Raw genomic sequence first — 6,124 nt, 5'->3', positions numbered from 1 at the left:
TAATTTTTGAAGGAAAGTCGTTTTACTTGAATTTGAGGAAAATAAGTTGATTTGGAAACATTTTCCAAAATATTTTACCCAATCAAATATGAGAAAATTGAAAAAACATTTTCTGGAAAATATTTTCCTTCATATCAAACACACCCCAAATAATTACTTCTTATTATAATTTTTTTGAATAAAGTATTTTTACGCAAAACTAAAAAGTTGTGACTCTCGAATCCGAATAGTGATAGAGTTGTTTTTTTGTGTTTTTTCTGTTTGTTAAAACATAAGTGGGGCTTCAGGTTATTGTCCCAATTGGGTAAATTGGTGAGGTCAAGTGGCAAAAAGTTTTGTGGCAACTACCCAGCAAGGTGACTCAGTGGTTTAGGCTTGGAATTTCCATGTTGGAAGTCTAGAGTTCGAAATCCCTTGCCAATAAAAATAAGGAATTTTGCCTTTTGCTAAAGCAGAGAACCTTTTCCGTATGATTTGCAAGCTATCACATAGAAGCCAGATTTTACCTTATACACACCAAAAGTAGCAATCCCTTGTCATTATAAAAAAAGTTGTGTGAAAACAACCAGGTCATAACTGGGACATTCAAGGTCAAAAGTCCTTTTTTTCAAACTAGTTTTTTTTGTGTATGTGTGTCAATAGTATAGGTCGCTGTACATGGTTTTAGTATTACACATTCACTGCAACTTCCTTATTATTTCCATCTAAACAACCATAAGGTGGACAAAATCCAAATGGACATGGGAAATTAGGCTGAGATTCTTCTCTATATAAACAGAACTATGAGTTGCATCTTTACACAAATTCTATAGCCCATTTTTGCAATCTTTTTCCATAACATACCGCTTTATTAGTAACAAATTAAAATGCAATTCAACTTTGCACTTTTAGATCCCACGGACAATTTACCTAAATGTGGAGCTAATTCTGTGCCTCTTACTCCTCTCACCTTCTTAACCAGAATCTCTAATTCTTATGCCAATCGCACCTCTATTATTTATGCAAATATTCAATTCACTTGGCATGAAACCCACAAGCGTTGTGGTCGCCTCGCTTCCTCCCTCAAGTTCTTAAACATTGTCAAGAACGACGTGGTAAGTGTATCGATTCACATTTTAATTAATCTGAGTAGTTAGTATTTATGTCTTAATTGAGAATATGGTCATATATATTAATGTGGTTTACTTTTATGATCATGTAGGTCTCGGTCCTTGCACCAAATGTACCAGCCATGTTAGAAATGCATTTTGTTGTGCCAATGGCAGGGGATGTGCTGAATGCCATCAATACAAGGTTGGACGCTATAAATGTTGCTCTTATTCTCAAGCACTCGGAAGCCAAGATCTTTTTTATCAACTATGAATACATTGACAAAGCTAAAAAGGCCATTGAAATACTAATGTCCGACTTTCAAATGCCAATGCCTCTTGTTGTTGTCATTGATGACCTCGATTCCCCTACTGGAATCCGGTTAAAGGAGCTTGAATACGAGCAATTGGTATTCCAAGGCAACCCTGACTAAGCCCTTGCCCTTGCCCTTGAAAATATTGATGATGCATGGGATCCAATTACTTTGAGATATACATCAAGTACAACTTTAGAGCCAAAGGGAGTTGTTTACAGCCACAGTGGTGCTTTTTTGAGCACTTTGAGTTTGATTTTGGGGTGGGAGATGGGTATTGAGCCTATTTACTTATGGTCCCTCCCTATGTTTCACTGCAATGGTTGGACTTTCACATGGGGAATAGCTGCAAGGGGTGGGACCAATGTTTGTATCCGCAATACAACAACCCTAGAAATGTACTCCAACATAGTGTTACACAAAGTAACACATATGTGTGTTGCACATATTGTTCTCAACATAATCCTCGAGGCCAAGCCATATGAGTAGCGTCAAATAATGACCCCAGTACAAATTTTAGTGGGGGTGCACCCCCACCAGCACCACTACTCAAAAAATCGAGAGGGTGGGGTTCCACGTGGTCCATGCCTATAGGCTCACAGAGGCCATCGGGCCAGCCCTGGTGTGCGAGTTTCAAGCCAAGTGTAAAAAATTACCCTAGGAAGAACAAGCTAGGCTAAAGGTAAGACAAGGGCTGGGCATACTGACACTTCCTGATGTTGATGTGAAGAACTTCAAGAATATGGAAAGTGTGCCTCGTGATGGGAAAACAACAGGGGAAATATGCATAAAGGGAAGCAGTATCATGAAAGGGTACTTAAAGAATGAAAAGGCAAATTCAGAATGGTTGGTTTTTCACAGGGGATATGGGAGTGATTCATCCAGATGGGTATTTGGAAATCAAAGACAGATGCAAAGATGTGATCATATCAGGTGGAGAGAACAGTAGCAGTGTCGAAGTAGAAAGTGCAATACTGAAACATCCATATGTAGTAGAGGCCTCTGTTGTGGCCATACCACATCCAAGGTGGGGTGAAAGTCCATGTGCCTTTGTTATATTGAGGAAATATTCCAACTTGAAAGAATTGGACATCATAGCACACTGTAGGAAGAACTTGCCGGGATTCATGGTACCAAATAAGGTTCAATTTGTGGAAGAATTGCCTAAAACAGGAACAGGGAAGGTGCAGAAGAGTCATTTGAGAGCAGTGGACAGACATTTGTTGTGTCTGATCGAACAAGAAAAAAATCAAACCAAGTCAAAAGGGAAAAGCCTCGAGCATACGATCAAAGTCACAAGCAGATTCTTGATTTGTCTCATCTTTAGTGATTTAATTTTTAAAAAAGATTGTAACACCAACTTCATATTCATATAACTATCAAAAATCTTTTTCAATGGTACTATAGTTGAGTAATTATAGAATGAGACACATTTTGTTTATAGAAATTCATCTTCTGGAGATTCATTTTGGCAGAACTAGTGCCTCACAAATTAACAAGTAATACTGTATTTAGCATGTACGTTATTTATTCTATTTGCCATGTAATTTAATCATATTTTTAATTAAGAGGTATTGGTTATTGAGGATATGTAACATGTCGTGATGGTACAAAAATATTTTGAATACATCATCAATGTGCAGAGAACTTAAACCCTTATTTCAAATAATTTTATTTTTTGGTCTGATTACAACTCAACACAATGAAACTAAAAACGCTTCAATTCCAAACCAAACTAATTAGATAGACAGAGTCGGCTATAAGGCCAAGTTGAAGTATCAAATCGAGAAATCAAGGGCATTATGGCAAAAATAGTCAATGCAAATCTGACCGACTGGTCTCGAAGGTTGGATGATGCTCTTTGGGCATACCACACCGCTTTCAAGATGCCAATTGGCATGTCCCCATACCAATTGGTATTTGGAAAGTCGTGTCACCTGCCAATCGAGCTTGAACACAGGGCACTATGGGCGTTGAAGGCGCTAAATTTGAACTGGGGGATATGCTTCGAAAGGGAGAGTCAATCAACTCCATGAATTGGAGGAGTTTCGGTTGAGGGTGTATAAAAGTTCAGCCCTTTATAAGGAGAAAATGAAGAAGTAGCATGACGGTAAAATTCTTCAGCGAGAGTTCCGAGTAGGTGATCTTGTTTTGCTCTATAACTCTCGTTTGAGACTTTTCCCGAGTAAGCTAAAATCGAAGTGGTCAGGCCCATTCAAAGTAACTCGAGTGTTCAAAAATAGGGAAATTGAAGTTGAAGGCAAAGAAGGACTAGAGATTTCTAGAAGTAGTGCTACTCAAGGCTCAACATGAATGCACATGAGATTTAATCTACCCATGCAATGTTCAATTGTGCACTACAATTTTCCAACTGTGACTAACCATCATCAAATAGAACTCAAGCTCATAATGTTTTCTTCAAATGTAAATTCAAGCTCAACAAAAGTATTCGAATGCCCTCACATCAAGAATGATTCCATGCTCCCACAAAGCTCATCAAAGTTTCAGAATTAAGGAATCAAAAGCAACTCTCACACTCTCAAAGATAAAAACATACATGATTCTACCCATAGGCTTGCCCATTTTTTCCAATCAACATGACGTTAAGCTTAATAAAGATCACAAAGGTTTGTCAAGGCTTGTAACGAGGTTGAGGGTAAAGGTATGATCATTTTTGCTTAGTGACTTCTACTTTCATGAAGCATGGCCTGTATTTCACTTTTTCGCCTTTTCTTTCATTCTTTTTTATTTTTACAATCCACCCTATGTTCTTTTAAGTATGACTCATTGAACACCTCATTCCTTTTATCCATTGAACAAACTTTATTGCAACATCTTTTTCTTTTTCTTTTTCAATCTTTTTTTTCTCTTTCCTCTTTTTATTTTATATGGAGGGGTTCCATCTTTTTCCCCATAATCCATCAAGGGCAAATTTTTACAAACTTCTTGACTTTCTTCCTTTTTCACCACACCTCCAACTTAGGCTTTTGGTCTAAGTTGGCTATTCAAAAGGACCAATGCTTCATGAAGGTTTTAGGTGATGAGGAAAAGAGGTCAAATGTGCTCATGTTTCATCCAAAGAAAAGGTTAGGCTCAAATAGTGCCAAGCTAGGTTCACACTCTCACAAGGTGGTGTCAAAGAGGTATAATAGCAATTTGGTTCACTTTTTACAAATTGTGCCTAAGATCATCTCTATCATTCGCCTACACTAGTCAATTGGACCAACGGGGCAAGTTCTAGGTATTACCAAGCACATATTTCGAGATGAATCTCACCACACATGGCATTCAACACAGTCATCAAACAAGATTTTACAATTTTACCTCGCGTGCAATGATCATCATAAGATTCATTTTAACAATCGGTCAATCACAATGAGATGCTAAGAGTTCACACATGACTTATGCAACTGAAATTTGCCTCATTGGAAATGCACAAACATACCGTTCAATAAAGTGCACTATTTAAGTCATCGTTATTGATCACAACCGATACTCAAGTATGCAAGAGAACAACCACATTCACAAAAAAAATAAGGTATGAACATACCGCACCTCACCAAACAAAACCTAACAGTGTCCTCAATGTAAAAATAATAGTAAACACAAAATTAGATAGTAAGGTAAGAAGAACTCTTCACTTCATGCCCAATCGGTGAGAACTGCCCGCGTCCACTGAACGATTCGGTGAACCGCCGAATTGAAGTGAGCTCGCCAAAATTTCCAGCATGTTGTCCCACTAGTTGGGACCAAAAGGTGGAATAAATCGGGCACACCAATACGTTCGGCAAACCACCAAGCAGTCTTGCAGTTCACCAAATTTTCTAGTGTATTGGTCCTCAGTTGTGACCAAAGGGCGGACTAAATCAGGGTAGCCGAACGAAACGGCGGTGCACCGAACAATCATGTGGCTCGACCAATTGTCTAGAATGCATGTCAAAATTGACCCTAGAATAGGCGATGCACTTGGGCAGTTAGGGGGAGCCGATTGGAGATTCGCCGAAAGGGTCCTTTCATCACCCACTTGCTAGTCGATTAGAATGAGGATTTCCTGCACATTCATCAAACGTTATTAAAAAATAATTAAAACTTGGGTTACCTCCCAAGTAGCGCCTTAGTTAACGTCGTGGAACGATGTGGAAATACTCTCACACATCTTCCAAATACACCACTTCAATTAGCGATATGTCCCGACATTCCCCAAAATAGAGTTTCAAGAGTTGCCTATTTACTTTGAATTCTGGTCCTTCTTTGCATTGCATGGGTGCATTGCATGGGTAGATTAAACCTCATGTGCATTCATGTTGAGTCTTGAGTATCACTACTTCTAGACATCTCTGTTGAACTAATTGATCTTGTGTTGTACTTGTGGACAAGCAAAAGTTTAAGTTGGGGGTGTTGATGTGTCGGGGATTTCGACTCATTTAGGGCTTAATATTCAAAGTTTTAGTATCCTCAATGCCTATTTTATGCTTTAAACTGATGTTAAAGTGTTAATTTACAGCAATGAAGGCAAAAAAGTAAGGCAAGAACATTACCGAGAAAAAAAAGAAGCAAAAAAAGATGAAAAAGTTGAAGACAAGAAAGACTGATAATCTCTAAGACCACTCAACGAGTCACCGAGTGGCTCTTCAGCTCGTCAAAAGTTATAGTAGGCCAGCCCAGGGAAAAAGCCAATTTGTCAATAGAAAGGATGATTCAGTGAACCGTCGACTGGATCGG

The 6,124-nt window shown here is 38.5% G+C and overlaps 1 pseudogene; it reads left to right on the top strand.

The window, feature by feature from the left end:
* The first annotated feature begins 834 nt into the window (after positions 1 to 834).
* On the top strand, positions 835 to 2,755 carry LOC125809232 (trans-cinnamate:CoA ligase, peroxisomal-like; annotated as a pseudogene).
* Positions 2,756 to 6,124: the final 3,369 nt, after the last annotated feature.

This window comes from Solanum verrucosum, unplaced genomic scaffold (assembly GCF_900185275.1).
Source record: "Solanum verrucosum unplaced genomic scaffold, falcon-dt-bn FXZP01000062.1, whole genome shotgun sequence".
Taxonomy (NCBI): domain Eukaryota; kingdom Viridiplantae; phylum Streptophyta; class Magnoliopsida; order Solanales; family Solanaceae; genus Solanum; species Solanum verrucosum.
Note: the sequence above shows the minus strand (reverse complement) of the source record. Positions and strands in the feature narration are given on the sequence as shown.